A 23,505-nucleotide genomic window follows, 5' to 3' on the forward strand; every position below is an offset into this window, starting at 1 on the left:
ACTCTGCTATTTATTTTCCATCAAGAAACTTTTTAACAACCCCTCACATGATGGGAGTTCACACTCTCAGCTGAAAACACCTCAACACCCGTCTTGAGCTCCGGCCAGTAATTTCACTGTTGTAACCTTGTCGATAGACAAAAATACATTGAATGGGTCAAAATTATAGATGTTCCATGATCTTTATTCCAAATTCTAGATTTTCAAATAGTTGTGTCTCAGCCAAATATTTCCTTTTAACAGACCTAGCCTTTGTTTCTTAAAGTTATTCTGATGCCTAAATGTGGAGGAAGCAAGACTAATGAGAAGATATTTGGCGGGTTTCTCTCTTAGTACATCAATAGTGAGGAATTATGATAATACCATGTTTTAGATTTGTAGCATGGTAGTACCATCATATTCTTTGATGAACCTTTGTGTGTCTTGCAAATAACATGGTATTTTATGTCAAATGTGCACATTACATTGGTAGCATCATTCTTTGGCCTTGAAACATGGTGCTAACATGATATTCTTTGACATATATTTGAGTACCATGCAATGCCCTGGTATTTTATCTCAAATGTAAATGGCACTACTATGGTGGTAACCTTACACAGTAAGTGCATTGGAGTAACTTACCATGAAAATACCATGGTAGCCTATATACTTAAATATGCTAATCATTCAGTACCATGATCTTATAACCTTGCTCCTTTGTCTTTTTTGTCAAACTTTTCTGCTGTTATTCCTTTCATTGGTCGCTTTATAGGTTAATTCAGTGAAATTGTCCCTATTGTGTGCTTTGCGTTTCTCACTCAGAACTCTATTTTCTCATGACACTTCAGTGGAAATTACAGCCTGTGAAGCTTTCAGTCTGATCAGAAACACCATGAATTTAAACAACTTTGTGGTACTTCCCAGCAAGCCCAAGTCAATGAAGTTAAATGTCAGGTTTGAGCAGTCTGTTCCCTTGAGTTTCTTTTCACGCTTCAGATTTTTCACATTATTAGCATGTTACACGTAGCTTTTGCAAATGGTGGGGCGCGCCAAATGTTTAGAGTAGTCTATTCATTTTAGCAGAATAACTAAAGCGCATCTCACTCTTAAAGTGAATGGGAGATGACACTCTGATTGGTTTATTGAACTTTACACCCATTACTTATTAAGAGAATAGGGACAACCCATTCCAAAAATGAACCTCAGCACACAGACTGTTTTCCCGTTGTTAAAATAGCAAAGTGGATTTGGGCACCTGCGTCCTGCGCTTTACACTTAATAGGGCCCATAGTATGTAAAAATTATATTTATGTGTATTTTTCCCTCCAGGAATCTCTGGGAACTGCGTATGGAAACAGTGCAGCTGGATCAACATGCCAAGGAGATGGAGAGCAGACTGGAGGAGCTCAGACAGTGTATGAACCAGGAGAAAGAGGAGAGGGAGTGAGTGAAACAGGGAAGGGAGGGACAGCTTGTTGAATTAATGAATGAGTGAGTAGATGAATAAATTAACGAGCCAAACAATGACTGTGACAGAGAGCGTTGAGATAAAAGAGGAAATGTAAACAATGAAAAGGCAATGAATAGAATGAAAAACGTAGGAAGAGATAGCAATTGAAAGAAAGAGAATGAAAGACTGTGAGGGAAGGTGTGGAGGCTAAGACAGAAGAATTTCAACAAATAATTCATCTCAAATTAAAATTCTGTCCATGTTTTTTTTCACCCTTCCAAAACCTGTATTCAACCTGCATTTTTTCTTGAGTTTTCCTCCATACTATGACAGTTTAAAGTAGCTATGGCTGTCAAACTCCGAACAACAACAACAACAAAAATCTCCATAAAACTAGTCCATATCACACAATTCCTCAAATAACATACATTTACATTCATATATTTGGCAGACTTTTCTCCAAAGTGACTAACGTTGCTTTGAAGGCCCTCTTTTCTAAATTGTAACTCAAAAATACAATGTCATTTTTTTAAATATGAACTTGAACAGCAAAATCACATTGGATCTGCTATTTTCATTTCCTGTTTGAATCACTTTTATACTTTGTAAACACTTTCATATGACTTTGTATATATACATTAATCTAACTTGACATTCATCATAGAAATGCCAGTGTCAATCAAATCCAGTGCATCTGTGCTTTCTCAAGGGTGTGGGTCACCTCAGCCTTGCAGAAAGACACTGACATATAGTTAAAGGTCTCCAAAGACAACATAAAGTTCTCAAAGACACCATCTGTATTCAGTTTCTGTCTACTACACATCCATACAGTTTTGTTCTGTTCCTTAGAATTTCACTTTTGACTGATGAAAACATGTGGGTTAGTAAAGGAATAGTTCACCCAAAAATGTACTCACCCTCAGGCCAGCTGTAGATATAGATGAGTTTGTTTCTTCATGAAGAAATTCCACTGCAGTGAATGGGTGCTGAATGCGAGACCAAGCAGCTAATAAAAAACATCACAATAATCCACAAGTTCTTCACATGATGCCAGGCCTCTATTAAAGGGATAGTTAACCCAAAAATTTACATCTGATGTTTATCTACCCCCAGGGGATCTAAGGTGTAGGTGACTTTGTTTATTCTTTAGAACATAAACCACGATTTTTAAGTCAAACCGTTGCAGTCTATCACTCTTAAAATGTAAGTGGATGAGAATCACGACTAAAACATACAATAAAACAAAACAAAAAAGACATACGAAAACCAAATTAAACCCTGGAGCTCATGATGATAGACTGATGTTTAAAGACACAAAACGACCAATCTGTGCAAGAAACTGAACAGTCTTTGTATAGTTTTTTACCTCTGTTTCAAGTCCGAACTGTTAGGACTCTCCTGAGCATGTTCTCAAGCTGGAGCGTGAGGCATCTTCTTCGCACAGATCGCAGACTTATAAGTGCATTACCGCCAATATATCTCAAGTGGACCATTGACACTCCTAATTGAGCTTTTAGATAGAGTGTCAGTGGTCCAATTGAGAGATAGGTGGCGGTAATGCACTTATAAGTCTGCGATCTGCCATAAAGCAAGAAGAAGATGAAGAAGACTCATCACGAAGAAGAGTCCTAACAGTTCGGAAATTGCGTGAAAAACTATGTAAATACTGTTCTGTTTCTTGCACAGACCAATTGTTTTGTGTCTTTACATATCAATGTATCGTCATGAGACGCAGGATTTAATTTGGATTTGTTTGCGTATGTTTTAGCAATGATTCCCATACACATTATAATATTGATAGACTGCAACGGTTTGACTTAAACATCTTGGCTTGTGTTCTACTTTAGAGACAAAGCCACCTACTGTACATCTTGGATGCCCTGGGGGAAAGCAGATAAACATCAAATTTTAATTTGTGGGTGAAGTATCCCTTTAACATCTTGTGAAAAGATGCATGTTTTTAAGAAACAGATTCACCATAAGACATTGTTACCTTTAAACTATCACTTCCAGCTAAAATACTAGTCCCTTATCCATGACATTGCTTTTTCCAGTAAATAAACAAATCTAATCTGAAACAGGAGAGAAATATGCACAAACCAAGCATTGTTAAATGAAAAGGTGCGGAACAGTTCTAAACAATCTTACATCTTGGATGGCCTGAGGGTGACTCAATTTTCAGCAAACTGTCATTTTTGGGTGAATAGTTCTTTTAAGACCTGTCTCTGATATGGTTACATTAAAAACGTTGTGTGAACAACGGCCAACTTGTGGTGTGAACGTACCCTTTGACACTTCAGATAACGTGAGAGGAAAAGGCATGCAAGTATAGAAAAAGGTAGAGAAGAAGTGGAAATGGAGTGACAGAGGTGCCATTAGCTTTAAAATCTGATTGTCACATGGAGTATGCAGCTCCTGCAGGTAATCTCGGCTGATGGATTGACTTCAGAGCGATCTGGTGTTATCTGCTCTTACCGCACCACCGTGCTTGTCTTCCCATTTCTCCCAAACAAATTCAGATTAAGTGGGACCCTATGCCTAAACGAGGAAGGCAGGAAATTAGTTTTCTGTCAAAATGAAAGAATAGGAAAAAATAACATCAGTAGTTATTAATTTGATGTCTCTCTCTTTCTCTTCCCGGCGCCATTCCTTCAGCTCTTCATTAATAACACTAAAATGTGACCTGTGTAGGTCCACCTCATGAATTTATAGTGGCGGCCGTTTTAGGCTTACATATAAGCTCATAACTCAGCAGGGGAGGGAAACATTACGGTAATGGGGTAGATGCAGTGAATACATCATATTCCCATATAAACTTCCCAACAAATGCAAACATATACATACAGTCGGTCAGGATGAATAATGTTGAGATAGCATAAACTTATCCGTAATTTTAAAATATTTGTCCCCGGATATATCAGTGAGGCGGAAAGCCAATCGGAGACTATAGCATGAAGCTATTCCTGGGATTTCTTCATGGGGGATGCACGGCACCAGTTGCACCTGTATCAATAACATAAGGCAGCACTTCGCCATAATCAGATGAATGAATACAGGGAGAATGCAGCTCTAGACAAGATGTCTGCGAGATCTGCGCATACCGGAACTGTCATATTAAGGGATGTAAGTGGTACCATATCTAAATTACGATTGCCTCCCTACAGACGTTTTTAAATAAAACTGTTTTAGATTAGCTCTTATCTGCGACCATTAATCAAAGCACAACTTCTGTTGCTGGTGCCGTGCTGGGAATGGTTGATGTTATCTTCCTCTATGCTCAACCTGCTCGCTGTTTATTGTAGTGAAGGCAGAGGACTAAAGGGCCACAGGTGAATTCATAAGAGTAGATTGGCCTTATGCTCGGTGAACTGTACTCAAAAAGTGGAGTGCTGCAATAAACTTGTAGTTTCTTTGCGTACTTTGTTGTTGCTTGTCTCTACAGAGCTGGACAGAAAAAATCAGCAAATCAACATATTACAATGACTTCTGAAGATCATGTGACATTGAAGACTGGAGTAATGATGCAGAAAATTCAGCTTTGATCACAGGAATAAAAGACAATTTAAAATATAAACAATAAAATATAGAACAGAAAACTATGGAAGCCCATTTCTGCCACATAATTAATTAAAAAGGTAATTGCAATCTCACAATTCACACTTTTTCTTTTTTCTCAGAATTTTCTAAGAAACATAATCTCGGAATTGTGAGATATACACTTGAAATTCTGAGAAAACGTTTCAGTTTTTTTTTTTATCGCAAAATGATGACTTGTTTTAGAGAATTGTGTTTATATCTTGCAATTCTCAATTGATGTATTGGAGTTCTGAGTTTATTTCTTGGAAGGGATTAAATATTAAATGAACAAGAAGGTTATAACTTTTTTTTTGTTTTTTTTTTTTGTATCTGGCCGAAACAATTAAGCTTCCATAGAAAATGTTTATTTTAAATTGTAAAACTGTCCATAAATAGTTCATTATGATGTTGAAAATGATGTTCATTTATTGAGAAGACTTGCACATCCAGAGGCTGTTTTTATCATTCTGAAATCTGATTTAACACCAGGTTAAATGTGCAGTAGTGTAACCTCTCACCTGTCCCACTGCTGCCACACCATGAACTCGAGTAGCAGAAGAGTCTGATGTCTGTGACCCTGACAGGAGATAAGTGTTTGTCTTGTTGGTTGGCACCCAGTGTGTGCATGATGGTAATCCGCCAGTTGTTTGCACAACTGCCACGTTGCCTGCGCGCTTCCCCATAATGCTGACAGGCAGGCTTGAGCGTGGTTAATCCCCGTCCCAAACGCCCGTCTCCATCAGACTGATAAAGGCCAGCACATAAACAGCCCTTAATGAGAGTGGACAGCATGCAGAGGGAGTGTCCTCTCTCTCTGCTGGCCCCGTCCAAAGTCTCTGACTTTCTCACTTTTTAAAATATGAGATTTTTGTGGAGCTGCTGAGCTGTGTATTTTTAGTTTGATCTATTCATGACTTTCCTGTTGCTTATAATTATAGTTAGATATTTAAACAAATTCCCTAACCCCAAGTATTAAAGTATTAGAGTTATTATTTTTGCATGGCAGAAGATAACAGTTTGTTAAATATATATGTATATATTTTAGTTAGATTTTTTTTTTTTTTTAAGAAAATGTTTATGGCTAGATTAAAAAAAGAAGAAGAAAATAATACTTTTATCCAGCAACAATGCATTAAATTGATATAAAGTGACAGTAAACCTATTATTGTTACCGAAAAATAATTAAAAATAAATGCTTTTCTTTTACATTTTCTAATCAAAATGCTGAAAAAAAAATGTATCATGGTTTTCACAAAAAATGAATACAAATAAAATAAATAAATAAATAAATAAAAAAACAAGAAAGGTTAGGACATTTTTCTTGAGCAGCAAATTAGAATGATTTCTGAAGGATCATGTGACACTGGAGGCTGGAGTAATGATGCTGAAAATACAGCTTTGTATCAGAGGAATAAACCACATTTTAATAAATATTCAGTGAATAAATAAATTCTAATAATATTTCACAATATTAGTGTGTTAATGTATATTTACTAAATAAATAAAATCCAGATTTTGTGAGTAAAAAAGACTTTTAAAACTCCTACCAACCGTGAACATTTAAACAAAATAATAAATAACTGCTTAGGTGACTGCTAATAACTAGAATCATTTTCAATTGTAAATGTGGCTTAAATGTCTGGACACTTTTGGGGCCACTTTATAGTTTTGGCTTGATTATTTAAATAAGCTTCACTGTCATGTACTGCAATAAGAGACTTTACCTTAACAAGGTTCCAAGGGGGCTGTCTCTAATTAGTATATGGTATGTTGCTTTGACAAATTAGTAAATTAGTAATTAATAAAAACTCGAGTTATCCTGCTTCCTCTGAGCATATGGACCTGTTTTTATGTGAACATACTGAGCTGAAGCGTTTCAGTGGTAAATTCACATGACCTGTCACCAACTACATATTCCTCTGGGAATTTGGTATGATTTGATCTCATTCCTGAATGATTATTTTTTTCAGGCGGCTATCCAAACACTTTTATGACCGACTTAAGAAAAAGAGACATTTCAAAAGCACGGTAACCTATTTACTTCTCGCGAAATTATATCATTCAGGCAGACACACATAACATACATTTCCATCCTTTGAACACACTCAAGCTTGCGGCTTTACGCCAACATGACAGCCCACTCTAAACAAACGGCATCCCCCGCAATCACGCCGTGAATTATTTAGACTGTTGATTTGATGTGGCAACCAAAACAACAAATCAGAAAACAAATGAAGTCGACCTCCGTCTGTCTATCTGTGTGGATTATGTAAGGCAAAAGCTTTCATGTACTGTCTGTGTTTGTTTTTGCACTATTTGATATGTGCTTAATTAAAACTTAACCATGAGTTATGCACTAGATTTTAATACTTAAGGTGAGTTTTATTTTTATAAAGTAAATGATTCACGCCATTGGCTACTACAACTTGTTGCAGTTTTGTGCTGAACTGATTAACTTTCTGTGATAATTCCTCACAGGAGGATGAAAGCTTCTTACTGGCGTTCAGCACAGCCCGGGATTCAGAGTGCCAAGACGAACAAGGAGGACGCAACTCACCAGACATCATCATTTCATGCTGATATACACACAAAAAAAGTCAGCCAGTTTATCTGTTTAAAATATCCAGTCTCAGTCTGGCCGACTTGTCCCTCATTCGTGCCAGGGATGGTCCAAAACCTTGGACACACTTTTAGAATGAACTGCATGAATGGTTCACCGTGGTTTTGGTGATAATGTGATGTTTGAAATATGTTGTTTCGGGCAGCTCTCTCCGGGCAAGATGAAGATTAGAGTGCTGAAGGACGAGCTTGTGCCAGGTGGTTGGGCTGGAATCGGAGATGTGTTTTACCTGACTTGTTTTGAACTCCTTTTTTTTTTTTTTTACTCAAATTCAACACAAGTAAAATCTTAGCTCTTTTTCTGTTAGAATTTCAGCATGGTGCAAATCAAAATAGTCTTTAACTCTTTTCCAAACTCTAGTAAGCTAACTATCCTTTTTTTTTTTTTTTACTTAAATCTTGTGATGCCTTAATTATGCTATCTAACATGTACTGTATCTGTCACAGAAAAAGTCATTTTCTTGATCATTATTGTTTACTTATTTTCCAGTAAACATTCACATAACAAGATAAATGTATTTGAGTAGCAACACAGTGAGATTAAATTTGTTTTCAGAAAGCATCTATTGAATTATTATTATTATTTCTGATTATACCCCATTGGAAAATTGTTCTTGTTTTAAATATAAATTAGACAAACTAGAGTGAGGTTTGTCCATTGATTTGTCCAAGAAAATAACATTATTTGCTAATGTATTAAGAAAAATAACTAAATTTATTTAGCTCCATCTAATTAAAAAAAATTATTTTATTTTTTTACCATATTTGTTTTTTAAAAATATTCATGCAGGGTTTTGTGTTCCCCAGATTTATATGGCACGTAATAAACTCAAAGGACAAAGGATCCTCTGTTCCCAGAATTAAACTAATGAACAGTAGTCTAGATATGCTCCCATATTAAGTCATTATCTACTAACGCATACTATGGACCAGCTCTGTTGGAGTCTACCATGGCTGTTAGATTATTCTCACAGGTTGAGTAATATTTGTGTGATGCACATGATGAACAATTAAAAGAGTCGCTCCCAATGGAAAACATTCTTAATCAGTCATATGATGAGGTAGCTCACTAAATGTGGAGAAGTTCTGAGTTCTGAATTGTGTGTGTGTGTGTGTGTGTGTGTGTTTGTATAACCGCAGCAGTGCAGAAGCAGGTAATACTGGAACCTGCCGCCAAGGAACATGGCACTAACAGGAAGCTCAACCTGAGGGGAAAAGTCTGTGGACAGTGTGAAGTTCAACTGTCTGGACTGGTGAGTTTTCATCCATTCTGTTATGTGAACAGAACTATTCTTAATTCCAAACTGTCCATCCCTTTCATTCATCATGCATCTCGGGTATACACTACCCCTAAAAAGAGGTTGGTATCATTTTTCAGTGTGTTTGAAACTCTCTATTGCTCATTAAGGTTGCATTTATTTGATAAAAAATACAGTAAAATCAGTTATATTGTGATATTATTGCTATTCAAAATAACAGTGTTTTTATTTGTATGCATTTTTAAAATGAAATGTATTTCTGTGACACAAAGCTGTCTTTTCAGCATCATTACTTCAGTCTTCAGTTTCACATGATCCTTCAGAAATCATTCTGATATGCTGATTTGCTGCTCAAGAAACAATTCTCATTATCAGTGTTGAAAACAGTTGTGTTGCTTAATATTTCTGTGGAAACCGTGAACATTTTTCAATAGGAAGTTCAAAAGAAAAGCATTTCTACCAACTCTCAGGAGATTTTAGCATGGTAATGGATATTACAGTGTTATTGAATGTGGTCTTGGTTGAAGAGATCTACTACGCTGCTGCTTAATTGCTGCTAATTATTAAATTTAGTCATTTAGCAGACATATAATATAAGCTGTAGCAGATCTATACAGGTGGATCTGGGGAAGGTGGAGGGTTTAGAAGGAACTCTGAAAGCCTTCTGCAAAATGCTCAAGTGAATGCTAATCAGCCATTTAATTTTAAACATGAACCAATCGGCCTTTGTTTAAGGCTGTGAATATCATCAGTTACTTTAAGAACCCATCAACCTGCGCCATCTTTCGAGTTTCGAGTTTCGAGTTTCATGAAAGAACTTGAATTTACTGTCACTTTTGTGATCAATTTATGCACTCTTGCTGAATAAAAGCAAGAATTGCTTTCCAAAAACTTGTTACTGAACCCTTAACTTTAAACTTTTTTGTATGTGTGTTTTTGGGGAAGCTAATCAGAGTATTTGCAGAATTTGCAAAGTTCAGGGTGCTTCAACATTAAAAGACATGCAGTAGTTTTCTTTGAGCAACTGTGTAGCAAGTAAACAAGATATCCTTGAGCAACAGTATAATCAATTTTTTTTATATACATAAATGTATAATTTCTGCACATACAACCATTTATACAGATTTTTCTGCACAAGACTTCCATTAAACTTCATTTATATATATTTTTTTATCACAGTGCTCTAATATAGTGGTACCATGAACTTTATATAAACCCATCCCTGGTCAGTCATATTGGTCAATCAGTTTTCTCAACCAGACTCTGGAGTGTGAATACCAATAGTCAAAGTCTGGCTCTTCAAGACTAAAGTGCATGACATAAGGGTTTGTTATCCTCCATCAGTTCGAATAAAAGAGCTCCCTTAGCTCCCGACAGTAAGATCCCACTTTTTACTTTGAGCTATGACTGGCAGCCGTAGATTGAACTGCTGCTAAATGCAGTGCTGCAAATATATTCAAATATATATATATACAAATATATATATATACTCATCTGACAGCGAAGAAGACATGAACTGCAGATTCTGTAGTCCGGAAGCCCTCTTAAAAATCAGTTTGGGAACAATGCCACTACTGTAATTTATTTTAGCGGTGTCGTGCTGAAATGAGACCTTTTTTATGTGGCCATTAAAGGAGCCAGTAATGGGCACAGTTGTAGATTCACAGAGCAGCACAGAGCAGTATTTACCCTTTTCTTTATTCACCGTGAGTCTGTGTGTGTGTGTGTTTGTGTGGCCGTATTAAAGGGGACCCTGTCACCCTTGGGAGATTTGGGACTTTTTCATGTGCTGCTCGAGTGTGTGTGTGTGTGTGTGTGTGTGTGAGGGAGGGGACTTGAGTGCTTTGAGACAGACAGTCTCGAGGGGAAATGTACCTGTGGAAATACCTATCGGCATTTGGCTGTCAAAGACAGCAAGTGTGTTAAAGCGAATGTTCAGTGTGTGTGTGTCTGTCTCAGTGTATTTACGGATGTGCAGAGCCAAGTTTTCCTAAGGATTTCCTCCGTGCTCACTCACACACCCCTAGAGGAAGCCACATGAGCTAAAGTTGAGCTGAAAGCTGTTGTTTTGTTCAGGATAGAGTTTACTATAATGTTTACTGCAAAATGCTACTGCCAGCCTACTTATTTTTGAATAGTGTGTGAAATATACAGTACTTTCAGACATCATGCTTTTAAATCATGCATATTGTTCTCATGACTGACTTCCAGTAGTCAGCTAAGTAAGCTAGAAACCAGACATCCATGAGCAGACTGGTATATTCTGCTTTGTGTATTTATCTGTAACTGTCTGTTATGTATGAAGAATAGTAAACATTTGGACAGATCTCATTTGAATGAGTTGGTGCTTACAACTTTAGATAAACTGTTCCTCGAATGGCATGTAAACAAAACAAATTATGACTGGTCACATGACCTATAGGCAAATAAAGTTGCAAAGTGTGAAACTATGACTGAACTCAGAAGAGCATACCACCTGAATCTTGTTTATCTTTATCTGGCAGAAATATTATAAGTTGTATGCTAGAGTATGTTATATTTAGTTATCTAATATTTAGTTATCATTTTGTGTGCTTTGCTAATTTGTATTCATTTTATATATTTCTATTTAGCTTTCGTTTATTCTTATTTTTTATTTTTAAGCTTTAGTAAAATCCACTCAGTTTTAATATTAGTTAACAATTACAAAACGGACTATAGCATTCTGCATTGTTGTTGTTTAATGTTTACTTTTGTTTAAAGTCTGATAAGGAAAAAGGAAGCTTCTGGTTCATTTGTCATGCTGGTAAAAACAAAAAAGGTCAAGTAGGGCACACTGCATTGTGGTATACAGTATGCATGCAGTGTGTTTGCATCCACATTTTGGCAAATGTCAGAGGCTAAATGGATTTTCAATGCAAACATACATATAGACAGAAATATTATTCCAAACCTATCCAAAGTCTGCTCTTAGAAATACAAACTCTTCCAAGCATCATGCGTCTCTCAAGCTGAAGTGCTGCATCATCATACAGAGAAGACATGCAGACGTTCAGAAAGAATTAACCAAAACAGGAGGCTGGATTCATTTACAAGTGGCTCTTCAGCTGCGGGTTTGATAGACCTTCCTTTAAATTCCTGTGCTGCTGTGCTGTCTGTCTTTCTACACATCTGTCCATCAAACGGGCTCTCCTATCGCCCTCCACACTCATTTACAATTGGTAACAAAATAATGAGCTCCCTTAAGATACATGCAACTCCCTTCTCTCCATATTAATATGTATCGTGTTGAGCAAAAAGTGCAAGATATTTAAATATATATTGCTGATATTAAAGTTTTTGGGGTGAATATGCCTTGCTGTATATATGCTGAATTTATTTAATTGTTTTTGATCTGTTTCAGATATGTGCAGAATACGGAGAGGATTCTTGTGTGGGCTGCTTCGTCAGATTCCACCAGAAGGGGGCAGTGAAGCGCCATCGTATGGTTCCTGCACAGGTGAGGAGGTGTTCTGATATCCTCCGTGTGTCCCACACAAACACACACACCTACACACGCCCGCAGCAGCGCCTGGCACAAACCTCCAGAATTCAGTCTTCCTCCTCCATGCCATTTCTCAGAAATGTAGAGAGCTGTTCACCATTAGTGACAATCTGCTCACTCTAACCCAACTCTGATTACACACACCTGTTCCCAGGTTAGAGAGCAGTAACATAAACAGTGTTCACACACACACTCGCTCCTGTCAGCTGGAGTTTGTTTTAGAGACTTGCGTGGCCCCATGGTGAGGTGTTTGATTGAACCTGTTCAGACGGTCAATACATCCGTCATCGCACCGGATCGGACCATCAGTGCCTGAGGAGGGGCTTTTGTAAGGACCATAACAGTCCTGTCGACAGTCTGCAGTCAGGTTGAAAAGGTGAAAAAGTCTTTGTGATATTCTGGATTTTGGTCCCTTCTTCGCTGTAATTAATATATATTTAATTTCATTTATGCATTTAGCAGACACTTTTATCCGAAGAGACTTACAGTGCATTCAGGCTAACATTTTTTACTTAACATGGGAACATTTTTTACTTAACCCTGGGAATTGATCCCACAACCTTGTGTTGCTAATGGGCAAATGGGCAAAAAGGGGGGAGCTGGTTGCTTAAGCCACGCCTACCTAGCTTGACATTTTATTTAGAGGTGTGTACATTTCCAAATCATACTCATTCAATTGAATTTGCCACAAGATAACTCCACTTAAAGTAACATCTACAATCATTATGAATGCTCATGAGCTGGATTTCATCTGTCCCAGATAAGGGTTTGTATGCTTATGCAATGGAATTATTGAAGTTATTTATTTTTTTAATTATGTTAAAAATGTTTTTGCTGTGCCATTATGGTGTACGGACTGTAGATTGATGTGGGGGAAAAAATATTTAAAGCAGTTTAACATAAGGCAGCAACATAAAACATGAAATGAATGAGGGGGTCTGAATACTTTTGCAAGGCACTGTGTGTGTGTGTGTGTGTGTATATATATATATATATATATATATATATATATCTTTATATTACCTGACCCTTCTTCTCAAATACCAGCATGATTTGAGGTTTTATTCACATTTAGGATGGGTTACTGCTTTTTTTTTTTTTTTTTTTTTTTTTTTTTTTTTTTTTAGGGATTTTCAATATGAGTAATTCATGCTTGCCTTAGCCAATACTACAAGTAAGCAGCATAATATATATATATTTGGTTTTCTTCATTTCACTTTGTTCCCATTAAATTAATTGTATGTAAAAATAACTGTGCTCATTAAATTACCTCTTAGCTTTACATGATTTTACTTTTATAGTATTACTCTGAACTACAGTCACTTAATTGGTAACAAAATGAAAGATGACACTAATTACTCTACCTTCTGTGTACCTAACTATGTACAACTGTAATTAGTAGATTTCGTCCAAGAAAGGAAAACCATATACAGTACAGTAATGGCTTTAACATCAGTTTAATGCACCATTGCTGAATAAGTGTTCTTACCCTAAACTTTCCATTCAGCATATTAGAATGATTTCTGAAGGATCATGTGACACTAGAGACTGAAGTAATGATGCTGAAAATTCAGCTTTGCATTACAGGAATAAATTACATTTGAAAATATATCACAATAGAAAACAGTTATTTTTAATTCTACAAATATTTCACAGTGTTCCTGTTTTTACTGTATTTTTGGTCGAATAAATGCAGCCTTGGTGAGCAAAAGAGACTTCTTCTAAACTTTACTGTTGTGGGTTAATTGATATTTAGTTAGCTGTGCATTTACATTGTAAAATGCATTTTTAATCTTTTAGTCCACATTTAATTTGAGTTGTTCAGACTGCATTGAGTCAACTGGGAGAAATCAGCTCATTATGGTCTCCATCGCAAGGCAAGCTAAGCGCTAACCCCAGGGCAAACAGGGAGAACACCTCTCCATGATCCCATGACCAAAAGCACGCCACATAGGCCTACAAATATGTATAGGTGTCATCATGTGTGTGTCCATGTCGATTGTAGTGTTTGAGGTGCTTCAGTTATAACATACTACAGGTATGCTGAGATTGGCTCTTCTACTGAGAACATGACCTTGGGTGACCCACATAAACCTTTCACATATGTGCTCATGTTTACATCTCATAATGCAGCAGTAGGTGGCACGTGCACCACCAAACGTCCTTCTGCCCTGTGTGACACTCACAACAAGGAGTTACACAAACACAAGCATGCAAGAACAGAAGAAACAGAAGAACCCATATAGGCTCTATTCATAAACCCAATGATTCCTTGCTGTATAGTTATAGTTTCCAAAAAAGAAAAAAAAAGAAAGAAAATTCTGTCATTGTTTACTCACCACGTTATTCCAAACCTGTAAGAGTGTCTTTCTTCTGTTAAAAATATATTTTGAAGAATGTTGGTAACCAAACATTTGAGGGTAGCCATTGACTTCCATAGTAGAGAAGAAAATACAATGGAAGTCAATGACTACCCTTAACTGTTTTGTTTGTATTTTTTAAAATGGGTTTTAAAAAAACGGGTTTGGGTTTAAATAGTTATCAATTACAACATTATCTGCATCTAAGCATCTAAGCCTAAATTAAACTGAAAAAACTGAAGTAGACACTTATTTAGAACATTTTAATTTCAGCTGCATCTTACAATTGAACTAGGTGTTGGTTAATCAAACGACATTGTACTCTAATAAGAATAAATACATACTGACTTCTAACCATTTTTGCTTTCAGTATGTCGTGGAGACGCTGTTTCGTTGTGAAAGCAAAAATACTTTGTTTGGCCTTCCAAAAGAGGACACAACTAGAAATCAGTGCTTCAGCTGTATGTACAACACTGTTCCAGAACAGTTCAAACCAAATATATAGACTGTTTTCTGATTTCTGAGAAAAGACTACAATGCCGACCATCCTGACTCACAGTCTGGAAATACGTTTTCATATGTAAAGGATTTGCCACTGATGATTCAAACACGAGTTTTGAGCAGTGTAGACTCAAGTAGTGCTTGTTATTTGTTGTCGCAATGCAACGTGTAAAAACACAGTATAAGTCATTATAATCTGGAATTATGTCCCCACTGGATGCAACAAATGGCTAGTTTGTAAAGGATTTTATTGTTGTTTTTTTTTCTTGTAGCGCCGGTGTTCTGACTGAGACATGCATCACAGTATGGCAAGGGACATAACTTTTCCATCACACGCTTGATGCATTCGGCCAATCACAATGCACTAGATATCTGGCCAATTAGAGCACACCTTACAGTATATGGAAAATAATGTTTTATTTTTTTTAAAAATCTAAACCACATAAACACATTTCCTTACACCAAATACACCAAATAATGTTCTTTTTAGCAACATCATATAACCCCTTTAAAATGCTGCCTAAGAAGGTGCACTGAGTGAAAGATCATCAGGGGAAGAGAAAGCAGTCCCAACTTTGCACTCTGTTTGAAGGGAGTGTGCAGTCTTGGCAAGCAACTGAGAATTGTGTTTTACTACGCTCGGCTCTGATGCAGCTTTATGCATCCTAATCCTGTTTAATTTGCTTCCATGGGGGAAAAAGGGAACAAATATTAATATTTTTGTCCTCGGGTTAGTTCTTTTTAATCTTGGTTTGTCTTCGTCTGTCTTTGACAAAGAAGCATTTCCCCATTTGCTTTCGATTCATTCTCTTTTATCTCTGTTTTCAAATTTGCACACATTTCTTCTCCCTTTAATAGTTTCCTATTCCTTTCTGTTGTCTGCAAATCGGTATGCAGAGATAAACTAATTAATTTGCTAATATTTACTGTAGTTTGGATGCATAAAAATGTGTTCACTACATAGTCTAGGTCTTATCTGGTGAGGTAAGAGAAAGCGTCGTTCAGCAGCCCTGATCACCATAATGGCCACTAAAAATGTTGTCTTAAGGACATAATGTCATAAAGAGGAACTATTCGACTGGCTACTGGGTGAATTATGTGATTTAATCAAGCTTTTCTTCATTCCATCTTTTTTTTAAAATTATATTTCAGTTTTAGTTTTAGTTGTTAAGCTATTTAACAGTTAAAATGTTTAACTAAATAAAAAAGTGCTGAAATAAAATAGTATTATTATTATTATTGTATTATTGTTATTCTTTTATTTAAAGTAACAGTTTTTAATGGTTGTAGTTTTAATTTAACCCTGCTGCCCCATAGACTTGTCCCATTTTCAATGCATTTCCATTTGCATGATCGTTTATTGTTCTCCGAACTGACTGATGAAATTTTCATTGGAACCAGCAGCGTGCCACAGATGCTCTCAGTCAAGCTTGTTTTGAACACAGGACATACATTCAATGATTTGGATGAATGTTTAACATATAAAGAGTCTGCATTCATTCGGTTGCATCAGTACATTAGCCGAATCATTAACAGGATGCATTTGTGCACTTTGAATTAAAGGTCTGATTGAAATCTATGCTTCGTCCTCCAGGCAGAGCTCCAGACCCCTGTCAGCACTCGGGATGTTTTGGGCCGCCTCTAGCAGCAGGTAAGCGGAGAGAAGAATCAACATACACAAGGTGTATCCCACAAACCTGCTGATGAAAGTGAAGCCACAGAGAAAATCTCAGCTCCTAGGAGCCTTCAGCCCATGTCTGATAACCAAATACACCACACACGACACATGTGGGTCACCGATTGTTTTGGGTGGTACATCAAGTCCTTATTATAAGGTGCATTACAACATATAATTGAAGCCTTAAAAGTACTTTTATAATAAGTTACAGTATGTATAAAGTGTTACTTGTTCCTAAATGTTGGCTCAAGCAAGAGCTTTTTATTTAATAAATTAAAAATACAATGCAAACAAGATGATATATTGTGTGATAAAGAGAATTAGAACAAAACAAATAGTATGTATGATAAACAGCAATAACAACAACAGACAACAAGTTTATTTTGCTGACTAAAGCTGGATTTATTTCATCAAAAAATGTAATAGAGTAAAATAGTTGTAAAATAAACTTTACTTGATGCCTTTATGTACAATGCTTAATAATGATGTGATACATTATACAGTATATTTTCATAAATAAGTGTAATCAAAGTTAAACGTTTTTAAACTGTTTTAAAATATAGATTATGTGATCGAAGCTGAATTTTCAGCATCATTACTCCAGTCTTCAGTGTCACATGATCCTCCAAAAAAAATAAATAAAAAAAATAATAATAATATGCTGATTTGCTGCTTAAGAATCATTTTAAGTTATTATCAATGTTTAAAAACAATGTTGTGCAGTGGAAACCATTATCGTAATTTTTTTTTCAGGATTCCTATCAGGATTTTTCAAAAGAACAGTATTTAAAAAATATATATAAATATTTGCAACATTGCGAATGTATTTACTGCCACTTTTGATCAATTTAATGGGTCCTTGATGAATAAAAGTATGGCTTCCTTTAAAAAAAAAAAACAAAAAAAACTTACTCTAAGCTTTTACATTTCTTTAACGAAATGAAGAGCATAAGATGCACATGCACTATGGATTTTATCATTCTTGTACTTCCACAGGGAATGATGGGAAATGTAGTTTTACTCCACACATTTATCACCTGCCAAAAAACCCTTTCTAGCCAGCTTTATCACTGATTGATATCTCACAGACAGTGGCCTCTCTCTTTCTTATACTGTTTCTAGGTAGATTAAATTTTATTCATTGAAAGACTTGAACACGAGACTGCTCGCAACTCTCTGTAGAGTGTGAAAACTTGCCCATGTGCTGCATTTAATTTCATCTCCTCCTCACCCTCTCATTGTGTTCTCCGTGTCTCGTCTCAGGTGTTGTCCGTGAATGACGGTGTTGATGTGGAGGATGAGGAGGCTGCTGAGGAAGAGGACTGCTCTCTGCTGAGAGGAGGCTTTGATGGAGAGGAGTCAGCCAGGTCCTTCCAGGAGGCTCTGAAAGAGTGGAGAGAGGAGTGTGTGTGGATGAGCTACAGTCAAACCGCGGTAATAAAGTGACATGCTGTCAGGTTCATGTGAGCTGCCACGTATATTCTCTGGCAGGCTGTCAGAACACACACAAACAGTCTCTAATAAAGCACACTCATATGTGGCATTGACTGAAATAACACACGCCACGAGTATGACAGGGCCGCTGATTGGTTGCCAGGTAACTACATATATGCATGACAAACATGTGCTCGTTGACACCGTGTGTGTGTGTGTGGTTCCAGCCACTGCGTGCGGTTTGCAGAAATGCCTCCGTGATTTGACGACATATGACTCAATGAGTGAGAAACTGTTCTCAGAAACTTGAATGATGATGCCAGGTCACAAGAAATTCAATCTGTTAGGGATATTAGTCAAGAACAGTGGGATATTTGTTTGCTAAATGAGAGCAGACTTGAAGTTTCCGTGCACTTGACTTTTTTGACTTTAAGAGAATCACTGTACTCTGTTTGAAATCAAATACTATGCATTCAGTCAATTCTAAACCTACTATGGTGTGGGAATAGTATATAGTTTAGTGCACTTTATAAATGTCAAAGCCTCACCACATCAGGGGAACTTGCAGTTAATTAGTGGCAGATTCACGATAAATCTCTTAGATTAATCAGATGTGAGCTTGCTGCTAGACTTCATAAAATAGGTGAGTACCTTAATTTTCTACTTTGTTTTAAAACAAATGCATTAGTTTTATAATAACTCATAGTCAGGGACGGACTGGGACTAAAAATCGGCCCTGGACTTTGACTGGGCCCAGCCCAAATCAACCGGCGCGCGTAAACTCCGTGACAACAATGACGCCAGGCATGAGTGTCACAAGACTTTAATTGTGGCTCATGATACTATACCATCCAATGATAGAAATAGCACTGATGTTGACTAGATTCTGAGCTGGAATGGGTGTCTTTCTCTGGTATTGGTCTAAGCTAAACCTGAATAAACAAATGATGGAATTGATAAAAAAAAACAACAACAAAAAAACTGGTTTTATTCCAAGATAGCATGGAATAGATTATATAATATGCTGTTATAATAGCATATTATACAATCTATTCCATGCTGTCTTAAAATAAATGTATTACTTAATAATCTTAATTAATTTATGCAGTAATTAATCTTACTGCACAAATAATAATACCACATCTAAATGAAAATACACCATTACAAATGTAACTTCTGTATTCAAAATCTTCAAAGTTTGTAAGCATTAACAGTAACGTTACCAACATTTTTAAAAGTTAAAGCACAACATATTTCTTAATATTAGCTACTGCATGTGACATTTTACAGCTAAAATGTTGAAGTTTAGCCGTTTAAATTACTGTAATCATTAAAAATGTAGCAACCTGAATATCACTTCCTTACATTATCCCTAGCAAGCAACTCTCTTTCTCCTCTCATGTTCCATACTTGGATCTGGATCTGCCTGTGGAACCAGCTCATCTTTCTGTCCTCATCATCATCACTGATGTTGCTGCATAGCTGTCTGGCTCACTTCACTGCTGCTAATATTTAACTGCGAGGTGCTGCTGCTGACGATGCTGGAAAATATTTAGCTATCAATAGCTATCAATACCTAGCTATCAATTTTCCCACACGATATTTGCAGTCAAAATCATTTTATTTCATACATACAGTGAATAAAGTGACTTGAGTGTCTCTGCAGCATGTCAATAGGAGCTATTTATTTTGATGCATTTTGACAGTTAAATTTGATGATTTATTGATTTACTTAAATATTTATTCGTTTTCATATATATAGTTATATATATATATATGTGAACATATATATATATATATATATATATATATATATATATATATATATATATATATATATGTATATACTCTAGATGGTGAAGGCTGACTCATTGTTAACATAACTGATGATATCTAGAGAGTTAAATGGCTTGGCACAAGCTGATTGGTTCATGCTGCATATGCTGCCAATGAGCTTACTGCCTTGCATTTACTGGCTAGCATTCACTTGAGATTCCTGCAGCGCGCTTTCAGAGTTTCTCTGAAACCCTCCACCTTCCCCAGATCCACCTGTTATAGATCTGCTACCGTTATTTTATGTGCCATTTGTGCAGCAGCAGTATGTCTTAAATACTCACGGTACCACCATATGCATTGTCAGTAGCAAGTTCCTGTACTTGCTTGCAGCAGCAGCAATAACCAACAACTATAGCAATAACCAGCAGCAGCAGCAGCGTAGCAGATCTATACTGCCGAGATCAAATACGTACATTAACATTGTCATATCCATTACCACGCTAACATTTTTTCTGAGAATTTTCATGATTGAAATTAATCAAAATGTGCCAAATGTACAAGTTCATATTAGGTACAGTATTTCATACACAGTCATTACTTATTTACGTAATTACATACCATTCACATTCTGCATATTATATACTGCAGCTAAGAGTAGTATGTTAGCCTGTTTTTTCAAACATATCTTTAATGTATTGTTGGGGTTTAAAGCTGAATAGGACCGCTGTTCAGAAACTAAAGTTAGTCCTTATCATGTGTCAGACTCCTTGTGTTTGTTCCTCTCTCTTTCTGTACTCGGCTAGCAAGAGTCCTGCCCTCTGCAGTGCTGCTTGGCTTGTGCTCACTGTGATAATGACTGCTGTGTTAAGGGGGTTTCAAATGCAATGAAGTCTAACTTCTCTTTATATTCTCACAATACAGCAAAATAACTCTCAAAACAAAGACTGAATTATGTCTAGAGTACTGTACAGCTTGAACTCTGCACCATACACCTAATTTCTCTCATTTAGTCTCACGAGACTGTGTTTAATATAACTTCTTTAGTGGTTTGCTTAAAGCTAATAAGAAATCAGGTTATAAGTGTCTGATCTGCTGCTATGCCGCACATACACTGCAGGTAAATAGGGGTATTTTCCTGTTCTGTACACACACCGTTTGGACTGAAGACTTGATTGGTTTCTCTTTCTCTCCAGTGCCTGTGATGGAAACACAAACAGAGAAAGGATTCCAGCAGTTAATTCATGTGGAGTTCAAGGAGGACACTTTGAGCTACATAGAGAAACTCCTTAAAAAACACTGCAGGTTAGTGCTTGACACCTCGCAGTTTATAACCGAACAGACACACATTGAATAAGAGCATTACAAGCTTCATTTACCACTCAGGCCCCAATTAAAGTCCATTTAAGATCAATTAATGACTTATGGATGCTAATTACACAGCCTCACCTTTAAGTTGTGCCACTGTAGTCACCTGAATTTATTGAGCTAATTAGCCCCAAAGCAGTCTTGTGGTATTGCTTTAACTTTGTGAAATCTTCTTTAAACAAACACACTGGCACTCAAACCTAGTGAGCTGCCTAGAATGCATTGCGATAACCTCAATTGAAAAAAATCAATGAAGTGAGAGAAACGTAATTGAAGGTATTTAAACTATACCAAAATAAAATAAAATATACATATTAGATGATAAATCCAAACCTAAAAAATAGAAATTGGCCACTAACTGAAATAATTTGATGTTAAAAATAATAAAAGACTAAACCTGAAAATTATTTAAGAATAAATTAAAGCTAAGAAACAAAAACAAATAAATATCAAAAGTACGTAACAAAATAACCAAATTTAAAATGAAAACTGAAAAAATTTAAATAAAAGCTGAAGCATTAACAAAGACTGTAGTAGTGAATAAATAATGCTAAAATAACACTGTGCAGATTCTAGACAAAATCCCTTTAAGGCAAGTCAAGTCACTCGGCGGCCATCTTTGAAGCGCCTCTTGGTCTTTCAAGTGCAGCTCCTATCTCATTGAATGGGGAAACATCAAATTCTCCAAAACTGTTCACGAAGCTTACGATTCAGTTTCATATTTGAAATCACCATTGTAATCTGACAACAACTGTGTCATAAATGTTGTTTATTTTGCTCAAATAGCGTTAAAAAAGCAACCGGGACGTTTAACGGCAGCTGCAGCGATGCGCTGACTTCACCGATTAGCGATTGGCTCATTTGCTGAGAAGGCGGGGCTTTCTTCGATAGAGCGGCCATATTGAGCATTGCATTTTTCTATAGTCTTTGATTCTAAATCAGTCATTCTGTTTTAGTTAGGGTGCTGCCTTTGAAGACAGCCACCTATTTAGGCAGCACACTAAGTTTGGAAACATTAGACAGAGTCATTGAAACGTTTATTCTGCACACCAAAAGATTTTGGTTCTCGCCTACGAAATGAGAAAGCCTGACAAAAGCAAGCAAAACACAGACACAGTATCTGTAAACCCTCCTTAGCGCTTTGAACCGCATCTCAGTCTTTTGAACGTTATGGTATTTGCGGCAGCGATGGTATTTAGGTCGGCTATTCAAGAAGGGTCTAATTGTGAATCCATCAGATTGCCTTCTTTTGAGGCCAGGTGTGTGAAGAATTTCGGAACAGGAAGCTGGATTTTTTGCATGTGTGTGTGTGTGTTTGGATTCTGTGGGAGGAGGGCAGACGCGTGGCCCAGCGCTGCAGCTCACACTCTGGAGGAATGGAGTGTGTGATAGGGGTGTCTAATCCCTTCATACGCTGACAAACACACACACAATGAGGAAAGCAGATTGTCCTGCTGAGGCAGCAAGAGTTGGCTTCAGGAAGAGAGACGAGAGCACAACGAAATAAAGGAGAAAGAGACTTGTGTTCAGGAAAAGACAGAGGGTTGATGGCTTTTCTGCTAATGCGTTTGTACGGTAAACCACCAGGAAAAGGTTTAAAGGACTAAACCTGTGGGTTAGGGGAATCTGGCTGAGCTGAGATTTACTCTGAAACAGGAAGTCTGGGTCATCAACTTCCTACCGTCGCTTTCATTTGTTATTGGATTGAAATGATGTCGCTTTCCTTGTATGCACTGAAGAGAGAAAGAGAATAGTACACTCTTTGTATGCACTGTTGAAACAGCATTTAATTTTAATAATAATTTTGGGGTCATTATTTTTGAAAGAAATAAATATTTGTTTTAAGCAAGGACGATAAATGCACATTTAATGTTATAAAAGATTTCTGTTTCAAAAAAATGCTGTTCTTTATAAATAACCCTGGAAAAATGTATCATGATTTCCATAGAAATATTAAGCAGAACAACTGTTTTTAACATTTATGA

The 23,505-nt window shown here is 36.6% G+C and overlaps 1 pseudogene; it reads left to right on the plus strand.

The window, feature by feature from the left end:
- The first annotated feature begins 871 nt into the window (after positions 1–871).
- LOC113117992 (zinc finger B-box domain-containing protein 1-like) lies at positions 872–21,560 on the plus strand (annotated as a pseudogene).
- The last annotated feature ends 1,945 nt before the right edge of the window (positions 21,561–23,505 follow it).

This window comes from Carassius auratus, chromosome 18 (assembly GCF_003368295.1).
Source record: "Carassius auratus strain Wakin chromosome 18, ASM336829v1, whole genome shotgun sequence".
In the NCBI taxonomy this organism is placed as follows: domain Eukaryota; kingdom Metazoa; phylum Chordata; class Actinopteri; order Cypriniformes; family Cyprinidae; genus Carassius; species Carassius auratus.